The sequence below is a fragment of the Oryctolagus cuniculus genome, chromosome 11, assembly GCF_964237555.1.
Source record: "Oryctolagus cuniculus chromosome 11, mOryCun1.1, whole genome shotgun sequence".
NCBI lineage: Eukaryota > Metazoa > Chordata > Mammalia > Lagomorpha > Leporidae > Oryctolagus > Oryctolagus cuniculus.
This window is the reverse complement of record NC_091442.1, coordinates 36,130,269-36,158,217: the sequence shown is the minus strand read 5'-3', so window position 1 is coordinate 36,158,217 and position 27,949 is coordinate 36,130,269. Positions and strand designations below refer to the sequence as shown.

Here is a 27,949-nt window from a genome sequence, read left to right as displayed (position 1 = left end):
AAACACTCATGAGAGTAAATGTTACGATAAGCCATTCTGTATTAGAATTGATTGCTGTTCCCAATAACTCACTCCCTGTTTGCCTGTGATAATATGCATCCCCTGTCTCCCTTTAAGTGATTTCAATGTCTCTCTGTAGAAGATACTTTTTTTTTTTAAAAAAGGGATTTTTAAAAAGATTTATTTATTTATTTGAAAGTCAGAGTTACACAGAGAGAGGAAGAGTCAGAAAGAGGTCTTCCATCCGTTGGTTCACTCCCCAATTGACTGTAATAGTTGGAGCTGTGCCGATCTGAAGCCAGGAGTCAGGAGTTTCTTCCAGGTCTCCCACGTGGGTGCAGGGGCCCAAGGATTTGTGCCATCTTCTACTGCTATCCCAGGCCACAGCAGAGAGCTGGATGGGAAGTGGAGCAGCCGGGACTAGGACCGGCACCCATATGGGACGCCGGTGCTTCAGGCCAGGGCGTTAACCTGCTGAGCCACAGTGCCGGCCCTGAAGATATCTATTTTTCTGCCCTCCTCAATTTTGGGCCTAGTCATCTGACTTGCTTTACTCAATGGAATATAAACTGGCCACACATTTTCAAAAAAATTTTTGAGAGATCCAGGCTGACAGACACATTCACACACACACACACACACACAGATTGAGAGGGGGTGGGGAGGGAGACAGAGAGAGAGAGAGAGAGACTTTCTCATCTACTAATTCATTCCCCCTATGCCAGCAACAGCCAAGGTTGGGCCAGGCTAAAGCTGAGATTGGGGAACTCCTTCTAAGTCTCCCACAGACATAACAGGAACCCAAACACTTGAGCATTATAGCTGCCTCCCAGTGTCTGAATAAACAGGAAGCATAAGCCAGGTGCTCAATAGGGAATGCAGATGTCTTGACCACTAAGCTAATGCACACCCCACAACTGGCAATTGCCCCTTCTTTTACAACAGTGGCCTGGCCAAAGGAATCCTCCATCCATGGTCCAGGGTGAGAGGACACAAAAAGTACTCCAAGTCAGCTGGCGACAAATGTGAGTAAGGCATGAATGTTTGTGGTTGAAGCCATGGAAACATGGAGATTGTTTCCTGGCATGCTGATGAATACAACTTCTCACTTGCATGTGAAACAATGAATGATTGAGAAGAGTTTATGAATCAACGATATATGGTATACACCTACATTGAACTGAACTGCAATCACCTATTAAAATTAAGGAGAAAGTGACTTGGATTAAATATCATTTGTGTGTATGTGTGTCATTTGTTGAATTATCTTACTGCTTCTTTATCTTTTTTTTAAAGATTTTTTATTTATTTATTTGAGAGGTAGAGTTACAGACAGTGAGAGGGAAACACAGAGAGAAAGGTCTTCTGTCCACTGGTTCACTCCCCCAAATGGCTGCAACGGCGGGAGCTGTGCCGATCCGAAGCCAGGAGCCAGGAGCTTCTTCCAGGTATCCCACATGGGTGCAGGGGCCCAAGGACTTGGGTCATCTTCTACTGCTTTCCCAGGCCACAGCAGAGAGCTGGATGGGAAGAGGAACAGCTGAGACTAGAACTGGCGCCTGTATGGGATGCCGGTGCTGCAGGCAGAGGATTAACCTACTGTGCCACAGCACTGGCCCCACTGTTTCTTTATCTTAAAACAGTGAAATCTCCTTTCCATACCTTAGAAAGATCTTTATCTACTTACTTACCAATTTGCTCTTTAGATTTTTTTATGGTATAAAGAGCATATAGCAATACAAAATTAGAATTAGAAACACAGTGGTGGTATTATTTATACTTTAGAAAAATTAAACATAAATTTTTTGATTTAGTGGTGATTCATAGATAATACAGGAAAAAACAAAATGATTTTCTTATATTAAGATCTCTAATCTTTGAGTGATAAATGTTGATATACAAATAGCAGTCAAATTGGCTTTAAGCAAATTTTTTTCATATGATAACTTAAATATTAGTGAATTAATATTCTTCCTGATATTTGTTACCCTGGTGCTTACATCCTATGTCCAGGACAGACTGAGGTTGGTCCAGGTACCTTTAGACAGTAGGAAGCTGTTTGATGTGCCCAATTGCATATTTTTGCTCAATTAGAACCATTTCCAGGAGAAACAATCTTGCATTCCCAAAGAGACTTGGAAACTATAAGAAATGGAAACGGGAGTCAAATACAAGTGACTACACTGAAATAATTATACCTAAGTTATCAAGATGTCTGTGTCCATATGGTTACACTTTAACATTAGAGAAAGAAGACTGACTCTCCCCAACCCCTGAACTCAGCAATGTGATAATGGGCTAGAAGATGTCAGTGACCATAGGTGGAAAATAGATAGAAGTCAGCATGGACCTTCCTTGTAAATCCCACAATATCAGCAATGTGAGAAATTCTGCTAGTAAGACTGAAGTCCTCGGGATTGTATTGTTGGGGTTCAGACCTAGACAGGCAGGGGTGATGTCTGATAATGCTCCATCTTCAGTCTACACTCCAGTGGAGGAGAAACTTGAGATGTGCTTTAGGTTTTAATAGAGAATGTCTTTTGTAGGTCAGTAGAAATTCTAAATCACTATCTGATAACTGCACACATCTCAGAATTCATACCCAGGCCAGTGGTCCAAAATAAAGGCCACACTAAGTCTTGGAAGAAAATAGCTTAAGGGTTCTCTTCCATCTATTTTAAGTCCCTCTCGTTGTGTGTGGATAGATTCAGAAAGGTCTGAGAAAGGGAAGACCTAAAGAAGGTCTTTAGGAAGACCTAGTATTTGGATGTTTTACAAAGGCAGGTGGTTTGCTTCATCCCTGGAATGTCTGAAGAGATTCAGTAGATTGGCCACTTCGCAACATCCCTGGCCAATCACAACCTTCACATCTACATTAGAAATTCATCACTGTTGAGGGCCTGAGAATGGAATACATTCCTTCTGATATCAAGGTCCCCTGGGAGCTGATGAAAATGCTCAAAACAATTTGAACCCTGAAGATCTGCTTGAATGATGGTGTGGCAAATCCAGAGTGACAGGGGCAGAGGGGTTTAATAAAATTCTTCCAAGGATATATGAGCATCTTGACATTGCTTTCTCAGTTCTGTCACTAATGAGTTTATTCTCAGTGACCAAGCAATGCATGAAGACAAAGATTTGAAATTTGAATTAATGACATTTAGAGGACCAGCATTGTGACATAGTGGGGTAGGCTGCCATTTGTGACACCAGCTTCCCATACTGGAGCACCAGTTCAAGTCCCAGCTGCTCCACTTCCAATCCAACTCCCTGCTAATGCACCTGGAAAAGCAGCAAAAGATGGCTCAAGTGCTTGGACCCCTGCCATCCATGTGGGAGACCAGTATGGGGTCCTGGTTCCTGGCTTTAGCATAGCCTATGGCAGACTGTTGAGATCATTTGAGGAGTGAACCAGTGGATGGAAGATCGATCTGTCTATCTATCTATCTATCTATCTATCTATCTTCTATCTATATTTATCTCTTGCTCTGCCTTTTAAATATATAAATATTTTTTAAAAAAAGAGCCTTCAGAAGCCCATGTTACAATTAGACTTTGGTACATCCCTACCTCCCCAATATATGTCTACATAAAGACACATAACTATAAGGTCATACATGAGTATGCTGAAACTTCCAAGAATGATGCGTTCAATGCGGTCCTTAAAAACAGCCAACATGAAAGATCTTCAACAAATTCATGGAAATTGTGTGTTAAGAAAAACTGAATGGATTTCAAAATTTTTTCACCAAAATAAACATATTTTAATTTCATTTTTTCATGATCTTTTCAAAGCATCCCTCATACTGCATCCTTGTAAAAGCAACTGAGGATAACATATACTTTACTGGTGTGATAAGCTTGGCATCTGTCCACCCATGTGATCATCCAGCAATGAGACGGCTCATTAATCCTGGCCACTAGTGACATATTTTGTGAATTTTATCTCCATAAATCACTGAGCTGGTGTTTCCTAAACTGTAAAATAAAGCTAAGTCTTCCCAATGATTCCAGAAGACTTTTGAGAGAGCCTGGAAAGAGGTGTATAAAAACTGTTAAGTCTGTTTCTGTAGCAACCCGAATGACTTTCTAAACCATAGAGGAGCTGAAGGGCGCTGGGCTACCTGAGAGAAAGAGGCAGTCAAGACTGAATCACAATGACCTGGAGAAGGGAATGAGCTCAGTCCAATCACATAATACTCACCATTGTGCTCTGGCTTAGTTAAAAGCCAAATTCAGGAAGCACATTCCATTAGACTAAATAAAGCTTCGATCATGTGTAAAATTTCCAACTTGAATAGGCAGCCATCCTATCACTCATCGGGCTAGATGCATTTAATGGGTGTAATTTCTTCCTCATATTTCTATGTGTTTATTGTTTCATTTTTATTATAGGAATTTGGACATCTTATGAAGCATATTATTTTCTGTTGAGCCCAGGCTTGAGTAAATACTGTTCCACAGGGTGTACATGCAAATATGTTTCCTTTAGATTGTCAAAAGAATGGGACAATCTGATTCAACTTAACCATGAGATTAGAAGAAAGGAAAAGTGAAAAAAAAATCAAGCACCAAGCCCATGGGACTTAGACTATGAAAATCATTTTTAGGGAATCATAAAATGTGAATTTCTGAATTCCAGAGGTTCTGCTTCTGTGGTCTGGAGATGAACTTCAGAAAATTTATTTAAAGAAAATTCACAATATTTTAATTTGAGGATAGAAGAGTCTTGCCATGGGCTTTGGTAAACTATATTATACTTGTTCTTAAATTGCTTACAGGAAAAGGAAAGGGGACAAAGACGAATGTTCTTTTTAATTTAGTATGGACAATTATCAGAAAAACAATTTCAGAAATTGTGTCTAGAACATTTTAATTTTGAGATAGATCTGCATCTTTTAGATCTGCTGAGCTGCAAATCTTTCGAAGATTGTATAATCCAAGTCTCAGACTGCTGACCAGAGTTCATCTCTAAGCAAGTGTTAATTAACATGGTTGAAGTGAACCAAATTCAATTACATATGCTCTGTCAGATTTCCTAAGGCAATGATATGCTACAAACTAAACACCTAGAAAATTTTCCCCAAGGTGGAGACTTAGTCTTGAACAATTATGAGAACTGCTTATTTAGTTCTTTAAAAACAAAAAAAGTACTTATTTATTTGAAAGATTAATCAACAGAGAGAAATGAAGAGACAGAATCCATCAGTTCCTTCCCCAGATGGTTGTAACAGCCAAGTCTGTGCCAGGTTGAAGCCAGGAACCAGGCACCCATCCTGGTCTCCCACGTGATTGACAGGAAGCCAAGTACTTGGGCCATCCTCCAGTGTCTTCCTAGGACCATTAGCAGGAAGCTGGAAGAGAACCAGAGTAGCCAAGACTTGAACAAGCACTCTGATATGAGATGCTAGCATTGAAACCAGCCACCTAACTGGCTTTCACATACACCTGCCCCTATGTAGTTCTTTTTAGAGGACGTAGACTGAAAGTGTTTCTACACAATTTTTCCAGAATTTCTCCAGATGTAGATCCAGGACTTGAACCTGAGATGAATTCAAGAGCAAACTTTTAGGGAGGGAATCTTAGAAAATACTGGTAGGGAAATAGATGGCAGTGAGACTGGCAAGAGAAAGCAATAAATGTGGTGGCTTTATCAAGCAAGTTATTATGGATGACTGGGCGCAGTCCTATGGAGGATCTCTGGGAAAGTGTAGAACACATGCCTCAGGGTTGGCTTCCCCAAGGGAAGGGGAGGAATTTTTATTTATTATTTTATTTTATTTGAAAGCCAGAGTCAAGGAGAGACAAGGGGAGAGACATAGAGAGATCTTTCATCCACCGGTTCGCTCCCCAGATGGCTGCAATGACCAGGGCTGCAATGGCCATGGCTGAAGCCAGGAGCCAAGAACTTCATCCAGGTCTCCCATGTGGGTGCAGGGGCCCAAGAACTTGTGCCATCTTACACTGCTTTCCCAGGCACATTAGCAGGGATCTGGATGGGAAGTGGAGCAGCCAAGACTCAAACCAGAACCCATATGGGATGCTGGCATTGCAAGTGTTGGCTTAACCCTCTACTCCACAGTGCTGGCCAGGAGCTGGGGCATTTATACACTGACTCCCTCAGTCATTGGTTAAAGGTTGCACCAATGGGAATTAATTCCCTGGTACTTCCTGCTGCTTCTTGCATGAGCAAATTGGGCTTTAAAGGCCAGATAAACTCATCAGGCCATGGCAGTTGGAATTCAGGCATACAAATACCAAAATGGTAAGAGCCAAGGGTATAAAGAGAACACAGAAAGCAAAAGTTAGAGATATCTGGAAAATAAGTCTCTGAAGCCAGATACTCTGCCTAGTATAAAGGATGACTAGAGAAAGTTTTGCTGGCAAGAGTCAAGATTTATATTTAAAATGACTCTTCTATGAGAAAATCAAGGCAGGTGAAGGGACAGAGAACTGGCTAGCTGTCCTGATAACCAACCCATGAAGGATATTAAATTATTACAGGAATAAATGGATTAATGATAGCAGTTGTCTTGGATTTCAATTTGGGAGTCCTTTCATAAATGGTAATGTGTAAAATTGTCCTTAGCCCCAGAAGTAGGTAATTCTCTCGGTAGAAATCTTAAAAGCACTTCCCTCTTGCATTAAGTAGCTCCATTGTATTCTTTTGTCCCAACGAGAGGTGAAGGTATTTGATACGATCTTAAGAAGCTGACTGTCATCAGAAATAAATTTAAAGTGGGAAGAAATTCTAAAACTGAATGACACACAGCAACGTGCTGTTCACCTGGTGTGAGTCATTGATTTTCTGCTCGTAAATGATTTAATATGCCTCATCGGAAGTTGCTCAGTTCAGAAAAATGTATGTGAGAAACTATAAATTTCTCACTTAAACACTAACTAAAAAGATTTTTGAATTAATTGAAAAGCTTCTCTCATCCTTAAAAAATATCAGACTAGATATGAAAAAATCACCAATATTTAAAAAGGTGCTATTTTTAACCCATTAGTAGAAATCTCTCATGGCTTTATTGGGCACTTTAGGAAACAAGCTAATTTGGTTAACAAAGTGAATGAAGAATCAGGTGCCATTTTAAATATGCTCAATACTTTCTCTGAAATTGTGACGGAGGGTCCACAGCTTCGCAAACTATAACTCTGGAAAGAATTACAACCATTCCTTCGTGCATAGAAGTCAAACAAGTACCTCGATTATGGACTCAGCACCCTAAAACTGTATGAATAGAATCATAAATGATTTTTTCCACTGGAAATTTGCAAAATCAGATGGAAATACTGTAGAAAAGTAGCACACCAGGTTTAGGTTTTATTCTAATTCTGATCAGTTCTGAAACTCAGAAGACTTTCTCTTGTATGCTCCGTGAACCTGAGAAAGCTATCCTTAGATTTGACACAGACGCCAATTAAGTGGGTCTTTAAGTTCCATTTGTTCCCACTTCTACATTTTGTTCTCCACCAATATTTACAAATTGTAGAAGAGTTTACAGGCTACAGTTGTGCCTGGGAATGTTTTCCAAAGTAGCTTAGCATAAAGCTACCAGCCTGGCATTGGATATTAATATCAAAAGATATCCTAACTTGAGTGTCAATTTCTCAAAGTTTATTATGTTTTGGTCTCTGATACACATAAAGGATAATTTTCTGTCACTGAAAACTATTGTCAATACATCTTTTTAAGAGAAGAAAATTTGACTACTGATATTGTAATTTGAATATGGGTTTAATTTTAAAACTGGGACTTATTCTGCTGATTTGAGTACTTTTTACATGTTTTTATTTCTGAGACTGAAAGCCAAAAATATCAGCCATGAAAACCCCCAAATCACCACTTGCTTCTGAGATCTTTGTGTGATAAAGCCACATTAAAATGTCCAATTTAAAAGAACAAGATAATAAGCTTAGCAGGATGAGTTGAAAGATGCTGATTAAAAGCCATGAGAAGGGGCTGGCATTGTGGCGTAGCAGCTAAAGCTGCTGTCTAGGGTTGCCAGAATCCAATATGGGCACCGGATCATGTCCTGGCTGCTCCATTTCTGATCTAGATCCCTGGTAATGGCCTGCGGAAAGGAGCAGGGGATGGCTTAAGTGTTTGGTATCCATGTGGGTGATGAAGCTTGTGGCTCAACCCTGGACACGGTAGCCATCTGGGGAGTGAACCAGATGGAAGATGTCTCTCTCTCTCTCTCTCTCTCTCACTCCAGTTTTCAAATAGATAAGTAAATATTTTTTCAAAAAAAGACACAAGAGAAGACAATTATATTGAAGTTATGTTGTGTTCTTTCTGTGTTCCTTCACCTATGGAAACAGAAAATAATAAGAGAAACATGGGAAGCGGGAATCACAGCAGACTCATAGAATGACAAATGTCCTAAACAGAACTCTGGCCTCAGAATCAGCCCTTAAGGCATTCGGATCTGGCTGAAGAGCCCATGAGAGTATTTTAGGCATGGAAAGCCAAGACATTCTGACAAAACAAAACAAAACAAAACAAAACAAAATCTAAATGAAAGATCTCTGCGAGTGAGATCCCAGTAGAAAGAATGGGGCCATCAAAGAAGGAGGTACCTTTCTCTGAAGGGAGGAGAGAACTTCCACTTTGACTATGACTTTGTCTGAATAAGATCAAAGTCGGAGAACCCAAAAGGCTTCCATAGCCTTGGCAATTCATGACAAGAGCCTAGGGTGATTACTGAGGCGATAAACAAGAGTGTCAAATTGTTAAGTCAACAACAGGAGTCACTGTGCACTTACTCCTCATGTGGGATCTCTGTCCTTAATGTGTTGTCCAATGTGATTTAATGCTATAACTAGTACTGAAACAGTATTTTACACTTTATGTTCTGTGTGGGTGCAAACTGATGAAATCTTTTCTTAATATGTACTAAATCGATCTTCTGTATATAAAGATAATTGAAAATGAATCTTGATGTGAATGGAATGGGAGAGGGAGCGGGAGATGGGAGGGGTGCGAGTGGGAGGGAGGTTATGGAGGAGGGAAGCCATTGTAATCCATAAACTGTACTTTGGAAATTTATATTTACTAAATAAAAGTTAAAAAAAAGAGAAACACAGAGAAAAGGCTAAAAGGGAAAAGAGGAGAGGAAGGTAAAACAAAAGGCACAGTGGAAAGTTCAGAGAGATAGACAGGGAAAGAAAAAAAAATTGTCTTGGTTCTTCATTGACAAAAACGCTTCTGTTATGAGAATGCTCTCAGGAATTACTTTCAAGATTTCTTCATTCTTTGTTTTTGAAGTGAAACTCTGAGTTTAAACACCAGCCAATGAAATATCTCAGCATGACTGTCCCTCATATCTTTTTTTTTTTTTTGACAGGTAGAGTTATAGACATTGACAGAGAGAGACAGAGAAAGGTCTTCCTTCCATTGGTTCACTCCCCAAATGGCCGCTATGGCTGGCACTGTGCTGATCCAAAGCCAGAAGCACCCCCAGGAGCTTCTTCCTGGTCTCCCAAGCAGGTGCAGGGGCCCAAGCACTTGGGCCATCCTCCACTGCCCTCCTGGGCTGCAGCAGAGAGCTGGACTGGAAGAGGAGCAGCTGGGACTAGAACCCGGCGCCCATATGGGATGCCAGCACCACAAGTGGAGGATTAACAAAGTGAGCCACAGCTCTGGTCCTTCTCATATCTTTGCAAAATGATTTGTTAGAACAAATTATCTTTCAGACTCCGCATTTTCTTATTAAAAAAATATCAGCTACTGGGATTGGTATTGTGGCACAACAGGTTAAGCTGCTATCTGCAATGCTGGCAACCCATAAGGGCATCAGTTCGAGTCCCAGCTGCTCCACTTCCAACCCAGCTCCCTGCTGGTGTGCCTGGTAAAGCAACAGAAGACAACCCAAGTCCTTGGACCCTTCTACTCACTTGGGAGACTGGGATGGAATTCCAGGCTCCTGGTTTCAGCTGGGCCCAGCCCTGACAGTGCGGCCATTTGGGGGAGTGAACCATCAAGTGGAAGATCTCTCTGTAACTCTGCCTTTCAAATAAATAATAAATCCTTTTAAAAAAAAATCAGCTTCTGAGATTGCTGCTACAAGTGTCTGAAAGAATTTGAGCAAAATTATCAAGTGACAGAACCATGTTCCCACTTCATGACTTGAGTTCCCTTTGTGTAAGGAGTTTCTTTGAGCTGTGATGCCTGCTAATTCCACCACAGAGCTCAGTAGTGCAGGCACTAACTGCACATAGGCAATCACAATCACTATCCTACAGCTCAAGGGATGACTCTTACCTCTTGGTGCAGATACTGAGCCCTCATGACACTAACAAGCACTTGGCACCAGTCAGGTACTTTAATTCTAGAACTTCAGTTCAGTGCATAGGCAGATTCTTCTCTGCCTTCTGTTTCCACCTGTGCATCACTGATCATCTCATTCTGCTTTGGATCATGAGACAGCAGGATGCTTCCAGTCATTTCCATTTGGAGGTGGTAAACATTATTTTGAAGTAATAAGGACATATATCCAGGGAGTTCCATCTCACGTGTTACTTGAGGTCTGGGCCCACAGAATGGGCCATAGTGGCTCCTTATCATCACATAAGTCCTTGAGAAATAATGTTTGTTTTGGCTTCTATACACATAAAGCCTATACATGTCAGAAGGAATAGGAGAGGCCCTGTATGGTCAGATAGCTAGTATTGAATCAGCTTACCAAGTTTTGTCAGCTATGTCTACCAAAATAGCTCAGAAAATAGATAACAAATGTAGCTTTTGCTTTTGATGGAATAATAATCATTGTTATAATCTTAAAATTTCACATTTTTCTGGGCTTAAACTCATAATATCTTTATTAAAACCAAAGACAATGAAATCTCCTTTATAACGCTAGCATTGTAAATCTTTGAGGCTCAGGTATGAACCCATGCCATACTCAAAAATCTAGGGTTTCTTATTTAAATTATGCAAATAATTTTAATTATTGTCCCAAATCCTACTCTGATGTATATATCTTAGTATATAAAAAACAATTAATATCAATTAATGACCTCTTGATGAGTTCAGGCTTTGAGACAAAATATAGACCACCAATTTTCTTGTAAAAAAAAAAAAAAAAGCTATGTAGACATCTGGTACTTTAAAATGGGATTTAAGGCTTTCTTTCTTAGGTCCTTCTGGATTTTGTTCTTTTAAGGTAGAACGGGTAACAGGATAAGAGTTTATGAAATATGTCAGGTAGATTCCCTCTCTAAAAAAGAAACAGAGGAAAAAAGCCTTCCTAATGTTTTCTGATTCCCAGGCTAAACAACAACAAAAGGGCTTTAATGTTTCTTTTGTTAATCCTTCCAACTAAGGTAGAAGTCCCAAGGGGAGTGTGGGTCAGTGGAAGCTAAGCTGCTGTATCCAGGATGTCACAGGGTCCAAGTTTGAAGCCAGCATCCTGCCAAGTGAACATGTCAAGTTAGAAGTGTGGATTAGTTACATTTTTCATGTGATCTGGGTCACCTCAGTGGACACACTCCATGAAGTTTGCCAGACCAGATCCCAATATCCATAGGACAATTAAAGGGTAAAGAACACATTTTTAGAAAATTTAGTTATCCTCTGTGATTAATTCATGCTGCAAATTAACATTATTCATAAGTTTGTCAAAAATGAAAAACACTTATTGATGAACTCATCTTAGGCTCAATTTAGCTGATTTGAAACCAAATTAAAAGAAGAAAATAATTGGAAACACTGACCATATAGAAGTTGATTATAAATTTTTAAAAATATCATTTTGTAGACAAGATAAATTCCCTGTTTATTGGGGATTTCTTGTATATTTCAGATAAGATTTGATTTGTCCAAATCTGATTTATATGTACTTTACATACATACATACACACACACACACACCAACTATAACAAATTTGTTCTGGGTCTTAGAATACATAAATTAATTTATATTTAATTTAAGTCATAAAAGTGAAGCTGCAATATATACATATATATATATACATATATATAATAAACCAAAGTTGAAATTCACTTTGCCTTCCACTTTCCAGATATATTTGAGAGCAGCAACAATTTTTGTTGCATTTTCAATTCATTGCAGCTTCACTTTTATTACTTAAATTAAATATAAATTAATTTATGTATTCTAAGACCCAGAACAAATTTGTAATAGCTGGTGTGTGTGTGTGTGTATATATATATATATATATATATATATATAACAAAATAACTTGATATGGCTTGAGAGATATTTCCTCACTTTTTGGTTCTTGAATAATGAATTCCTTATTATCTATAAATGTACAGCATATACATTGAAGGTCAGACAGGATAAATGAAAGATTTGAAAAAGCAATTTCCTGGACAGAGTTTCTGTGAAAAGAAACCCAATATCTGCAGCACCTCATCATAGAGCAAGAGAGAGCATGATGAGGCAGGAAAAGGAGAAATGCAATTTTTGCGTTGCTTAGACTCATTAGACTACCCAAAAAAATGAGAACAAACTGATCACATTTTAGAAGCCTTCCTCAGAGAAGCAGGCATTTAGACTAGGAACGAGTCCTAAGAGGCATTTGGTCATTCAGGCCTATGTGCATCAAAGCACATAGAACCAAGTAAATAAAGCACATGAAATGTATAGACTGCACTGCTTTTCTTTTTTGTGAAGATGGAGCAGGGATAAGTAGACCATGAATGAAGAGAAATTCTGCTCCTAAAAGTCTAAGCACTGCAAAGGAATGAGAACAAGATTTAACATCGGAAGTAAAACATTGAGTATGCCAGAAATAGTTGTTAGATTTACTCTAAAAGTAGGGAAAAACAGTGTTTGGGGCATGGCTTTGCTTCTGTGGAATAATATTCACATTGAAAGAGGCCAGAAGAAAATCATGGAGTCAGAATCATTGCATGTGGAAGGAAATGGACAGCAGTGGACTAGGAGAGAGGACGATTTGGTGGTCAATCGAAGGAACTAGGAGACTTACAAAACAAAATGTATAGAATATTTCAAAGAAAAGGGAATAATGTAGCATCCAACTAATGCAGAAAAAGATATACGAAACTCTTTCCCTTGTTTTTTGGTTCAACCTTCTCAAGGTTACCTAGAATGACCATTCTTTATCAAATCATCATGGATTCACCAACATTCCTTATCTCCCACATTCTGCTCTCGTTTCCCACATAACACAGCAACTTCTAATGTACTATATAGGTTACTCATTAATTTTGTTTACTGAATGAAGGCATTCTCCTAGCTACAATGCAAACCCACTGAAGGTGGGTAGGTGATTGTGCAATGATATATCCAGAATTGTGCCTGGCACGTAGCACAGGCACTTGAAAGATACTTGGTGGGTGCATGAATGGGAAATACTGTAAGAGTAAAGGAGGTAAGTTCATATGCTACATTTGAACTATGAAATTTCTATTGTAAGATGATACACTTGATACATAGAAGAGAAAAGCCCAGAGTTATCCCTTTTGTCAGAAGCAACCTACTTTATAGGACTCGGGCAAATGTTAGAGAAGGAATGAAAAATCCAATAACTGTCACAGAGAAAGGAGAATATGAGAACTACAGATAGTACTGTGACAGCTAGAGGTTGAATTTAGAAGTCCACCTTTGTTGTAGGTCTTCTAAACTGCATTTAATTTTAATGTCCCCCAAATGTACTTGAATATCCAACCTATGACACAGACTCATCATATGTGTGAAAACTCCTTAGTAGCATCTGGTATCCATAACACTTTTTACCAACTGGTACAGCACAGATACAGTGACATTGAATCTTGGAAAAAAATTAGTTTGAATTTGCTGAGTTATTGCCTTAGGCACCTCAATTTTTACAAGATTGTTAATATAACTATGTGCCTAACACTCCCATTTATACCACTTCTCAGCCAACAGCAACCGAAAATCAGTGACATAAATAAGTATGTTACAGCATGTTCCCTGCAAGCTGGGATGCGGTATTTAGATGCATATGTGATTCTTGCCTTCCAGAAGCTCAGGGAAGATGCTGTTATGCCCCCATCTCCAGCCACCTTAACACTTACACAGTTGCCGTCCTATCACAAACACCTACATCTCTGCTCAAGAAGGTTCTCTGCCATGAGAACCATGCTTGGATATACCAGCAGTGCTAAGAAAGTTAGCTGTCCCAGATTATGCCCTCACAAATGAGGACAAAACTGGGGGAACGAAGCTTCATTTACTCAACCTCTGAAACTGCACAGTTCTGAGATGTGCATTGCAGATTCTACTGTGGGTCCTCAGGAGAGGACCTCCTGTCACTGACAGTGCTGACCTTCACATAGTGCACCTTGGGTAGCCTACCTCACTTCACCATTCCTCTATCAGTGCTTGCTGGAATCACACCTTCACACTCAAATCTTCATCCTAGGATCTGCTCCTAGAGAATCCCAATCTAAGACAAATTTACAGTCTTCTATGGAAGATGAGGTCATCTATCTTGAAAGCACACAACCCTAGTCTAATTAAATGTTAGATTGAGTGACTGGAGCTAAAAGGGAAGGGGTTAAATTAAGCTGATGGTGATGGGTATACTTTTTACTTTGAAAGGGAAGTGGGATTTTGCTGATTTTTAAGGATAAGTGAATTTTCAGCTAGCTATGATAGGTGAGAGATGCTAGGAGTGAGGAAAAGAGGTATAGAGTGTTTGTGGACTTGAGGAGGAACAGATTGTTTCTGGATTGAGTCTGATGAAAGTTCACTAAATGCCTACTGGTAAGCAGAAGATGCCACCACAAACTGTCCTCCTACTGTCCATATGGCCAACCAAATGTTTAGAGTTTAGAAAGAAATGACACCTCTCTTTCCACTCCCATGGTAAAATCCCTAGGAATCGCAATAGGTGTGTGTAACACATGCCAGTATTACTCTATTTGGTCAGCCATGTATCTACTCCCTAGCTCCTGATAGCAACTAAGGGCTCCTAGCTGTCCTATTCCCTGAAGAAGTATCCTTGGCTGAATGGATCCTCCTTTCGAGGAAAATTACTGGTGACTTGCAACTGATGAAGGACATGAAAGGCAAGCAGGCTCAGAATTCTGGGTCCCCAAGCATGTAGGCAGTGCAATGCATATTACAGAACTTGCAGAGATTCAGGAAATATAGTGAATTTATTTGACCTCTACTCTGCTTCTCTACCCTCTATTAAGTGGATACACATCCTCAATAAATCACACGAATCCAATCCCTGTCTCAGGCTCTAATTCCAGAACAGCAGATCCAAGACCTACAAGTGTAAGAGGAGTGAACCTTACTCATAAGCCCATAGGGAAGGATATTATGGTCCACTTGGCCCTTCTCAGACCTTGACTGATTTTCTGTGGGAGATGAGTTAGGGCTTTCTACTTTCCTGAACACACCCACTTAGGCACCCACAGATTTTCTCAGGATCTGCTAAGAGTCTGAGTAGAATACACTGCCTGAAGTAGCCCCCTCCTTTTAAGGGCTGGCAGGCTACGAAGTGATAAGGTGGACGTGACCTCTGGCAGAAACAAATCTCCAATAATAGTAGCACAAAGACATCGGAACTGCCATTTGGGCCAAGTTGTCCCACCCACACAGTGGAAATAATGAGCAGGTGATTTTCTGAAAGGCCTAAAAATGGATCCTTCAGGAAAGCTACAGAAGAAAAGAACCATAAAACTGTTTATGCAGCAAATCTCACAATCAATGGGATTGATGTGTGGGAGGCCCTTGCCCCAGGTTCTGAGTGCACCCCTTCTGCACCTTCAGTTAAAATAAACACAAAGCAAAACAAAGCCCAGTGCCACCGTGCCTAATACTCCCCAGATGACTGTAAATGGGACCATTAGCAGAACATGATGTTTTTCTTTCTTTTCTGGCTTTTTTTGCTTTTAAAGGGTGGATTTTTCTTCAAACTCATTATGATGTTATTGTTCCTGTTGCTACCGATTAGTATGAAATGCCACTATGTGGCTGGTGTTCAATGAACAAAAAATGTATTTCAACATTAGCCTAAGTAAACTGAATCTGGAAGTTTATCTGTTTCAGATAGACATGCATAGTTCCTTAATATATTTCTAACCCTAGAAACAATGCTTTGGCACTTAGGGGATTGTAATATTCTTGAGACCCCAGCGCCAAGTAATAGACCAATAGGTTACTGCACCCAAAAAACAGTATATGTAGCTCATGACCCAACAATTCCTCTCTTAGGAATATACTTGACAGAAATCAGATATAAACCACCGAAAGACATTCAAGCATTTCAGAATGTTAACAGTAGTATTGTTTATAAAGATCCCAATTTGGAAACTACCCAAATAATAATCAACATTGTGATAGATGCATGTCATGGATTACTGTATGGAGCTACAAATGAACTATCTCCTGTATATATTACCCTATAAGTGAATTTCAAAATATTTGTTCAAAAGAAGACAAAAATGAGTAAGCATGAAAATAGGCAGAAAATAATCAGCATAGTGGTTTATCCCTGAGGAAATGGGAAGTGGTGATCAGAAGACAATGAGGTATGGAAGTACTTGGGTCACGGTGATGTTGTTTGTTGATTTAGGTGCTGATTACATGGGTGTGTTCACTTTGGGGAAAAAAAATCAACAAACTTACAAATAAGACTTTTTAAATTCTTTTCATATTATTCTTCAAAAATTAAAAAGAACAAGTTTACTCAACTGAACCTAATGATCCATTACTTGGGGTCATTTGAATTTACCTTTCTTATGTGAAATCTGATTATCAAATGCTCAGTGGTTAAACTAAATATGAGGTGTTAACAGAAATGTGCTTTTACTCTGTATCGGGAAGCACTGGTGAATAGTACAAACTATCTTGATTTATGAGATTCAGGGGAAAATATAACAGCAGAGATTTTACACTGGGTGCTTCCACAGGGAGAGTACAATCTTGTTAAGTGGCTTAGAATTATAAAGAGATCTTGTAGATTTTATTAAATTATATATTTTTAAATTAGGAGTGGACCTGAATGACAATTAATACAGTCCATGTATTTTACAGATAAGAAAACTGACCTCAAGAGGTCAAATAATTGGCCCAAAGTCACATGTGTGGTTAGGAGGCAGCCCTAGGAGGAGGTCCAAGGTCTTGAGCCCTTTTATTCTAGACCACACAGCCTCCTTGTTTTCCAGACTTTCTGAGAAAGCTCATGAATACATTTAAATGATCTGTTACAGAATTTCTAAAGATCAACACATTTATCCCAGTTGCTACCACATATAGGATGTGAACTGGCTCAACTCCTTCTGTTCCAATCTGTCAACAATCAACAAGTCAGTAGACCGCTGGCATTTCTGCTTCAACTTCATGGTTGATTTTAATTAACACATTGTTTCTGTTCTCACTAAAACACATTAGTTCACATGAACAGTCTTAACCATCAAGAAATATTCTCAGGAACTAAGACAATTGAGGCCTTAAGGGTCACTTTTTCAAAAGCAATAACATTTCTACATCCCTTGAGAGAATCACAAAGTCCTTGAGACAAATCTTTCCTAATTGTTTTAAGCTTATTATAGAGATGCCCAACCCTAATTTCTTTTCAGGGCAATCTGAACAGGGTTTTAAGCACTGTGGTGCTGCGGTTTCATCCAAGACCTCCCAAGTCAGATTCTTTAGGGGTAGAATCTAGGCCTCTGGATGCTTTAAAGGCCACAAGTGACTCGATGTAGCCCTAGCTGGACAAAGCTGGCCCATTGCACCCTTATGGCACAGCTGTCAGTACCTTCTCCCTCCGTGATAATTCAGATATGTGAATATTTGACAAATAAATCAGTAGCTGGCAAACAGTTGTCTCAGTTACATCACTGAATGTCTGAACTTTCCAAAAGTTTCATTAATTTTATACTGCAAGTTGATATTTTGCCCATTTCGAATGGCAACACCCAGCCAGTTAACAACTAGCTTCTTAGTCTTAGGTGATGTGACTTTCTTAAGGACCCATTAAACTTGTGCTTTTGGAAACCACAGCAGCATTATCTGAAAAAGCATACACACATTACAAAGAATAAAAATCAAAGCAGGATGTGAGTATTATCAAAGAAGAGACATTCAGTTGGTGCTCTGGATATAAAGTCAGAGAAGACTGGGGATGGGGATGGTCAGAGAAGGCTGCTTAGATGAGATAAAAACTGATTGTTAAACCAAAGCTCTGTCTTACTGGAGTTTTGGTTACAAAGTAAAAATACTACTCTAACATTCTATTACCTATAACTAAATGAATTCTACTGACCAACATTGTTATAGAGCAGCTTGAACCCCACCAATGGAAACCTATGAAACATAAAGCACTCTAGCATTATCAAGCATCAATAATTACTTAATTATTGACATTGGTTAATCATTAACTGATTAATTTGTATGTGTTACTGCTACTGTGCAATAGCTATACATACAACTGAGATTCTTTTAAAAACCCTCATCTGACATCTTTGATCTCCTGGGATAACAAGTGGGTAAACACACACCATGTTGTGGTATTTATATAAAATTCATAGACAAGGACTATGGATATCAAGAGCAGAGCTCCTGATCCTGAAAGGCTCATAAGAAGTAACACCCAAAGAAAGACTGAAAGATAAGCAGAAAAGGCAGAGAGACACGGAGACAAGATACAGAGAAATACAGAGATTGACTTACCGCACCTGCAGATGCCCCAAACACAAGGTGGCTAAGATGCTCTCAAAATTGCAGAACTGCAGAAGTTCAATATGATATGGACAAAGAATTGATAAATTCAAAAGTTTCTGTCTCTTTAATTCAAAAGTTCCTATTTCATTCTATTTCTCATCTACCCTGAACACATTTATGTATCTTATTAGTTCCTGGAAGACAGGGGTCTCACACACACGCACACATATTCGCATAAAAAAGCCACATATCTTATGTCCTCCAATGTAGTAGGTTCCCAGACATCTGATTCACTTAATTTCCTGTAGGACCGTAGGTTAAGCTGCAGATTGACATGTCAGCATCCCATATCAGAGGGCCAGTTCCAATGCCAGCTCCTCTTCTTCTAATCCAGGTTCATACTAATACACCTCGGAAGGCAGTGAATGGTGGCCCAAATACTTAGGTTTCTGACACCCATGTGGGAGATCTGTATAGAGTTCCTGACTCCTGATTGTGGAGTGCCTCAGACCTGGTTGTTGTGGGCATTTGAGGAGTAAACTCCCAGTGGGAGATACCTCTCTGTCTCCCTTTCCTCATCTCTCCCTACAATTCTGCCTTTTAAATAAATAAGTAAATCATTTTTAAAAGATTTATTTATTTGAAAGGCAGAGTTACAGAGAGGCAGAGAGAGAGAGAGAGAGAGAGAGAGAGAGGTCTTCCATCTGCTGGTTCACTCCCCAAATGCCTGCAATAGCTGGAGCTGGGCCAAACCAAAGCCAGGAGCCAGCAGCTTCTTCTGGGTCTCACATATGCGTGCAGGGCCCCAAGCACGTGGGCCATCTTCTACTGCTTTCCCTGGCCACAGCAGAGAGCTGGATTGGAAGTGGAGCAGCTCTGACACCAACCGGCGCCAATATGGGATGCCAGCGCTGCAGACTTGGGCTTTAATCTGCTGCACCACAGCGCCACCCCCAATAAGTCAATCTTAAAACATATACTGTGATTGGCCGGCGCCGTGGCTCACTAGGCTAATCCTCCGCCTTGCGGCGCCGGCACACCAGGTTCTAGTCTCGGTCGGGGCGCCGGATTCTGTCCTGGTTGCCCCTCTTCCAGGCCAGCTCTCTGCTGTGGCCAGGGAGTGCAGTGGAGGATGGCCCAGGTGCTTGGGCCCTGCACCCCATGGGAGACCAGGAGAAGTACCTGGCTCCTGCCATCGGATCAGCACGGTGTGCCGGCTGCAGCGGCCATTAGAGGGTGAACCAACAGCAAAAGGAAGACCTTTCTCTCTCTGTCTCTCTCTCTCACTGTCCATTCTGCCTGTTAAAAAATAAAAAAAAAAAAAATTGAAAAAAAATATACTGTGATTGAGCAAACTGAGGTCAGAAAGATAAAGCAGCCAATCTAAGTTTGCACACTATTTACTGACCGAACCAGTTAAATATATTAAAATAAGATTTTGGGGGATCACTGCTCATCTACTCTGTTCATTCAAGTCCTGAATTACAGAGCTTTCCCAGTTTCCTGTATCTAATGAACTTTAGGAGAGAAAATTTATTTGGATTATGATTTCCTAAAGTAGATATTGATTGCTGACATAATAAGAGTGAGTATGAACCATCAGTTTGGTGATCAGAATTATTATAATAGTTACTTTGTCTTTTGAAAATTAGTCATTTATACAAATAAGTAACACTTTAATAAAATTATAACTTTAAATTCCACAAATATAATTAAGCAAATAATTTAATCAGATTGTAATTGGAAAGAATAGATTCTGACATATCCTTTAAGTGAATTATGGCACATAGAGCTCAAGGGCTAATGGAAGACAAAAAAGAAAGAGAATTCAAAATGTGTAAACATTATCACAGAGCCATGAAAATGGAAACAACAATCTAGCAATTTTCAAACACTAACACCCACAAATTAATGGTACATTTCTCTTAGATCCATGATATCATAGAAACAACACTTTTATTTTTTAAAAAGGATTTATTGATTTGAAAGGCAGAATTACAGAGAGACTTGGAGAGACAGAGAGATCGTCCATCTACTGGTTCACTCCCCAGATGCTGTAAAAGCCAGGCCAGGGCCAGACCAAAGCCAGGAGCCAGGAGAAGCTTCTTCCTGGACTCCCATGTGGGTGCAGGGCCCCAAGCACTTGGACATCTTCCACTATTGTCTCAGGCACATTAACAGGGAGCTGGATCAGAAGAGGAGCAGCCAGGACCTGAACCAGGACCCACATGGGATGCCACCATTGCAGGTGGCAGTGTAACCCGCTATGCCACAATGCCAGCCCCAGAAACAACATATTTCAAGCAGTACTGTCTGCAAAAGAGGAAAGCTGAGAGTAATGTCCAACTGCTGCTTAGAATTCTTCATATTGAGGCTTAATTCTTTTTCCAATTTTGAATTTGATATGCATAGCTCTAATATCAAAAAGCAAACACCTAAAATGGATTATAGAAAAATCATCCAGCATAATCTCTTTCTTAGGCTCCACAATTTGATCAAATACCAGGAGCATGCCCTGGTTACTTGCTGTCTAATATAATTCTCTTGAACCAGCATGTAGTGAGTGCTGGCTATACCCTCAGTTTTCGCTTAGGCTAGGACTGCACAACTGAACTCTCAGTGAATTTGTCAGTGTGAATGGCTGAACAAAGACCTACTATCCATGAATGCAAAGAAATGACAGGGCCAGTCAGAGGTGCAAACCAGGAACTTGCATGCAGGTTAAGACTGACAAGGGCTGGCACCATGGCTCACTAGGCTGATCCTCTGCCTGCGGCACTGGCACCCAGGTTCTAGTTCTGGTTGGAGCACCCGATTCTGTCCCGGTTGCTTTTCTTCCAGTCCAGCTCTCTGCTGTGGCCCAGGAAGGCAGTGGAGGATGGCCCAAGTGCTTGGGCCCTGCACCCGCATGGGAGACCAGGAGGAAGCACCTGGCTCCTGGCTTCGGATCAGCGCAGCGCACCACCGGTGGTAGCGGCCATTTGTGGGGTGAACCAACGGAAAAAAGAAAGACCTTTCTCTCTGTCTCTCTTTCTCACTGTCGAACTCTGCCTGTCAAAAAAAAAAAAAAAAAAAATGGACTGAAAAGGAGGAGAGGAAATTTCTGAAGGGAGAATTGTCATTTAGTTGGCCTTTGTATATTTAAAAGAATTTCATGTAGAGTGCCTCAAATGGTCTACAAACATGTTTAGATCTTTCTGAGAAGTTGCAGATTGCCGTTAACAAAAACGAAGCAGGTTTATCTGATGGAGCATGGCAGTAGCGGTAACTGGAACACAAAGGGCGAAGCACAGAGAAGAGCTAATATGTTCTGTAGGAGGTTGATGGCCTTGCTACGCCGAGAGCAGCAGCCGTGCAAACTTGTTATGAATACAGAACTCCAGATCACGTTCCAAACCTACTAACCTAGAAATCCCTATTTTAGTGAGATCTCCAGAAGATTTAAGTGTAAAGGGACCAGCCTAACTGAAAATACTGTACATCCCTGTCTTGGCAAGGTTTACCACAACTCTGCAGGAGGCTGGATTTCAAAGAGCTGGGACTGTCCCAAAGGGTGGACCAAGGAGCAAAGGAAATCTGAAATTAATATACTGGTCAATGATAACCTCTGAGAGCAGAGGATAATTCAAAAACACAAGCACCCAAGTACAGGTGATAAGAACTTGCCTAGAAATGAAAGGACCAAAACTGGGCAGGAAAGACAAGTTAAAACAGGAGTCAAGGCATCTGGAGAAACTCAAAGTTGACTGAAGGGGAAAAGGGAAGTTTCCATAAAGCAGCTGCCAAGGAGGCTGGGTAAGAGGTGGCTCCCCATGGAGATGGGGGGAGATGAGAGGAATCCTTTGCTTTAGGCATTATTTAGTTCCAACTGGAGGAATAAAAGGGAGGTAATATCAGAGTTGCAATGGAAGGATAATGCGTGCTGTAAGTTTCAGTGACAAATTCTATGTGAGAATGAGAAAAAAAAGGAAGTGCTAACAGTGATACTTAAGCTTTAATTTGCTGAATTGCAAGAAAGTGATGCCAACTACAAAGAAAATTCAACACAGAGAACTTGGAAAATCTTACATCACTGCTGAGCAACACTCCAGGATATTTTGTTCCGAATGTACACTGCTGTACCTGGTGACTTTAATGTCATCAATGTGTCATTCTTTTAAGAGTAAGTAAGCTAACTGAATACTTTCTGATATAAAACATGGCCTTCAAGTGCTTGAATTCCATATTTTGAACCAAATAATGATGCCATAAATTAGGCTCTGTAGTTTTTTCCATTTTACAAATGAGTAAATTGAGGCATGTTGAGGCTATTTAACTTGTCCAAGGCAAAAATCAATGACAAAGGATAAAATTTGAATCTGGTTAGTGATGCCAGAGCCAATAATTACCTCCACTGCTGAGCTATACCCTCAAGCTGCCCTTATACTTTTACCCAGTTGTCTAATGTACAGGACATTTCTAAGTTCAAACAAGTGGTCAGTTTGTAAATACAGATAAGTGGATACAAGACTGCTCTGTTCCTTAGAATACACAGTATCTCTAAATTCTAGAAGTTGGGGCCGGTGCTGTGGCACAGTGGGTTAATGCCCTGGCCTGAAGAGCTGGCATCCCATATGGGTGCCAGTTTGAGACCTGGCTGCTCCACTTCCGATCCAGCTCTCTGCTATGGCCTGGGATAGCAGTAGAGGATGGCCCAAGTCCTTGAGTCCTTGCACCTGCATGGGAGACTCGGAAGAAACCTCTGGCTTCTGGCTTCAGATCAGCACAGCTCCAGCCATTACAGCCAGTTGGGGAGTGAACCAGTGGATGGAAGACCTCTTTCTCTCTCTCTCTCTCTCTCTCTCTCTCTCTCTCTTTGCCTCTCCTCTCTCTGTGTAGCTCTGACTTTCAAAGAAATAAATAAATCTTTAAAAAATTCTAGAAATTATTTTTATGAGTGGAAAAGCATTAAAGAGGAATTTCCTTTCTTAGAAACAGTACAATTGCAATACAAACTGGGATAGAGCTGGTTGCTGACTATCTGTGGTAATTGGTGCTAGCCTTAGAAGAAGCAATTAGCATCCTCTTACGTGTCACAAATTTTACTCTGAATGGTCACATAGATGAATGATCTTTTGCTACCCTTTAATCCAGATTCCTGGTATTTTCAAATAGTAATCTGCACAAATAAAGGAGAGTGAAGAATATGAAGAAATAAAGGCAAAACCAATCAAACTGTTGTAAAACTACCAGACATGGTGCTTGGATTCAGAATCCCCAAGTTCAGATGCATCTCTTTCTTTTCTTTTTTGAACTGTATGCCCCTGACAAATCATTCGCTATCTACATATCAGTTTCCCCATCCATAAATTGTGGTCAAGCATACTATTTTTGAGTGTGGTTGGATGAAGCAGAATGACAAAATTCATGAGGAACACGTTGTAAGTACCAATTTATACGACAATCATTAAATCAGTAATGAAGACTAACACAAAAGTTAAATTGAAAACGGCAGCCCCTCTTTTACTAATTGTCCGCCAGACTGCAGGATATCTGTCTCTGTCTCCATCTCTCTCAATTGTGGGTTGAAAGATGAAGCCCAGGTTAACAGGAAAAATCTCCTTTCAGTTTTCTTTAAATGAGCTCCAAAGGACTTTTTTCCTTGGCCACTATTATTTATTCTGGCACTCAATGTTAGCAGCAAGAACTATTAGCAAAAACCTCCAAATCACATGGATATCAATAGAAGAAAAACCTTCCAAGATTCCATATTCTGCTTATGCTTCAAATCCAGAAACATCCACTGACCTCCTTTTAGCACTGACTGATGACAATGCAGATATTTCAGGCTGCTCACTGTAGCCTGTCTGAGTTTGCTTTGCCCCTTGACTATTTTTGCTCACATGGCTCCTGTCAGCCACAGACATTCAAGTGGAAACAAGAGAGATCCAAATACTTGGGAGGAACCTATAAACAAATCTAGGAAGAAGCATCCAGCCTGACCATGGCGCCCACAAAAGTTTCTGAAGACAGAATACAAGGGACTGGGAATCCTGCCTCCACTACTTGAGAACTTGCCTAAATCTTTCTTAGACATTTTTGATATTTCCTACTGCTTTGGAGCATATTTCTAGTGTGTTATTTGGGAGGAGTGACATAAAGATTTCCCTATTTGGAGCCTAGGAGAGCTAGGTGCCTACCATTTTGTGCTTAGACGGGGAAAAAAAATGGGTTTTACTTTTTTTTTTCAATTTAAAAGTAAAAGAATGGTCGCTTGGCCTACTGGTCAAGGTGTTGATTAGCATGCTCCCATCTCTCTTCAGAGTACCTGCATCCAAAACTGGATAAGGCTCCTGAACCCAGGCTTCTACTAATACAGACCCTGGGAGGTCGCAGTGATGGCTCAGATTCATCTGGACCCTGACACCCACGTGAGAGAACTGGACTGAATTCTCAGTTCCCAACTTTAGATGGTTGTGGGCATTTGGAGAATGAACCAGCAAATGGGAGTGCTCTGTCTTGGTCTGCCTTAAAAATAATTTTTTTAAAGTCTAGGGGTAGGCATTTAGCATAACAGTTAAGAAATCCTTATCCCATTAGGAGCTCTGGCTCCTAACTCCAGCATCCTTCTTTGTAGACCCTAGGAGGCAGCAGGCAACAGATCAAATAGTTGGGTTCCTGCTATCCATATCAGACTCCTGGCTTTGCTCCCCACTCCTGGCACTGCTATTGAGAGCATATGGGGTGTGAACAAGCCAATGGGAACTTTCTGTCTGTCTCTCTCTTTCTCTGCCTTTGAAATAAATTTAAAAAATTATGTTTAAGTCAAGCTAAACATCAAAATAGTTTCATTGGTTTAAAAAAAATCCAAGACAAATCCAGATAAGATGTCATTTAATAAAGAAAATGAATTGGCTAAAATATACTCTAAGCATTACATGAATGGTATTAATTTGGAAACCAATATATCTCAAGACCCAGTTTGCAAATATCCAAATACCATTAATTGAAATAGAACTCTCTAATTATATATATAGAATATATAGAACTCAGAAATGTGGGAGTGGATATGGAACGACCTTCCAAATTTCAATTTTTTTCTTCCAAAATGTCAAATTCTTTCTCCTCTCCTTCCAACTCCATCCCCATTGGACCACATGCAGCCAAGAAAGTGATGCAAAATAAGGAAAGGAGGGGACACAATTGTGAGGCTGCTCTGGAAAAGTCTTCTCATTGGAGCATAAACTGGACTCACCAGTAGCTTCATTCATCACCGTCCTGGGTCTTATTAACTCATCACTGTGTTGTCACCTTTGAAGGATTTCCAGCCACAAATCTCCAACGCAGGCACTCTAGAGAGAAACAGATAATGTTATCTGAGACCCCCGCTGCTCTTACTTAATGAGAATGTCAGGCCATGGAATCTAAACAAACAAAAACAAAGAGAAAAAAATCGCCCACAAAAAGGCAAAAAAAAAAAAAAAAAGCCTAGAAGGAAGCATTGCGTTCACAAATAACCAAATCTTTAAACAGGAGTCTATTAAATGTATCTCTTAAAATTACCTGAAAAATGACCTGCAGCCTGCCAAAACAAAATCAGGTTATAAAACATTTTCACCTTTTCGCCTTGCAACAAATTGCTTGTTTTCCCATCTGAACAATAACCTTATTGTTTGCTCTAAAGTACAGTACATGACTAGTCATGTTAGGAAGTGAATGAATTGTTATGCTGTCAACATGATTTTTTTCCCACATACCTATTATATCTAGGAATTCCTTCCAAAGTTAGCAACTTTGGAGAACACTCCTTTCTTTTGCTTTTGTTATGCACAGTTCTCCTGATATTTAGACTAGGACTGATTAGCAATATGAAATTAGTATCATCATTATTTGCACAAGTTTCTGAGTATATACTGTTGAACCATTGTCAAAGTCTAATGAGGATTTTAATCCGTGATGCTTTGTTTTATTTAAACTGAAGTTGTAACCCCCCTTATAGGTTCAGTTTTCTTACTGAACAAAAGTACATGGAGACCTCATAATGGCTTAGATCTGAACTGAGACACCCTTGATCCTTCTCCTCTCTTAGCACTTAGCAACAGAGAAGAAGAATTTTATTAGACATCCGTCTGTGTCTGATCCAGATGATCCTAAGTTTTTGATTAATGTGGCAAAAATGAAAATATATCAGGTAATTTAACTGTAAATCAGAAAAAAAAATTCAGTAGATAACGTGCAGAGCTGTGAAGATGATAAGGCTTTCCACCAACCATGACACAAGCAGAAAGGTGCTCACGTCTTCTAACTTCATTCCTCAATGCCCATAAGGACCTCGTCAGACAGAGAAAGGGGAGCATGAAACAAGGTGAAGTAAGTTTCATGCAGCATCCATTTCCAGTCTCAGCCAAAGAAATGTCCTCATTAGTGAATGAACACTTAGACACCTGCACATGGTCAACTTAACTTGTGTTCAAAACTTTTAGCGCATGAACCAACAAGCCTTCAGCACGGAGCTTCACTTTTATCTCCCCTTTTTTAAAAATCCCACATTCCTCCTTGTCTTTATTTGCTTCAGATTTCAAAGGGGTGATGTAGTATAGGAAACAAAATTTTCCCTTATGTTCATGGTATGCTCAGAATTTCAAGACCAGATCAGTTTCATATCAAGACTGAAACCTACTTGCAGAAATATGCTTTCTTGAACGCTTGCCTATATCTACACACAAATGATGAGTAATGGTTCTTGGAGAAAAATAAAATCTATTTGACTGTTTATTCTCCCAGGTGATTGACAGGAATGCATAGAATCTAAATGCCCTTCTCCACCTTCACTCTCCCTGACATGCTAGCCCTGGCATGTTCTCAGGGTGAAGCAGAAGTGGAAACATGTGAGTGTAGTGTGTGTCCCATCTGTTAACATCCCATAGATCAAAGCGAGTCACAGGGCCATAGTCAGATTCAAGGAGCAGGGAAATAGACCTCACTTCATGTCTAAAGGGGGTGGAAGCTGGAGAGGAAACAAACTGAAATCAGTAATGCAACGAATCTACCACACCCTCTGATGTATTCACCATCACAGATAACGGACGGACCCCCAGATGCTTTGTGTCAGAGATGGAACTAGAACCCAGCTCTCCAGGCCTACCGTTTTCTCCTCTTGTAATAACATCCACTGACTTTGGTTGCAGAGCAATGAAATGACTAAGAAAGCTTATAAAACAACCTTGCCATTATCAAGTATAAACCATAAAGTAGAGCCTATAAATACTGTATCTGTAAAATCTATGTGAACAGCTTTGAATGTAAGCACAAAAATTTATTCCTCGTCTGAT

At 40.0% G+C, this 27,949-nt stretch overlaps 2 long non-coding RNA genes across 3 annotated transcripts; both read right to left on the bottom strand.

Moving 5' to 3' along the window:
• Window positions 1-1,284: 1,284 nt before the first annotated feature.
• LOC138844202 (uncharacterized) lies at window positions 1,285-26,365 on the bottom strand. Of its 2 annotated transcripts, none has more exons than XR_011379755.1 (4): window positions 26,181-26,365; window positions 25,873-25,969; window positions 2,001-2,142; window positions 1,285-1,520 (listed from the first exon to the last, which is right to left on the bottom strand). It is a non-coding gene; the product is annotated as an uncharacterized lncRNA (long non-coding RNA). The 2 variants fall into 2 exon arrangements; XR_011379754.1 differs by having other exon boundaries at window positions 2,039-2,142; window positions 26,181-26,315.
• On the bottom strand, window positions 5,127-6,077 carry LOC138844203 (uncharacterized). The gene is made up of 2 exons (XR_011379756.1): window positions 5,964-6,077; window positions 5,127-5,354 (listed from the first exon to the last, which is right to left on the bottom strand). It is a non-coding gene; the product is annotated as an uncharacterized lncRNA (long non-coding RNA).
• Window positions 26,366-27,949: the final 1,584 nt, after the last annotated feature.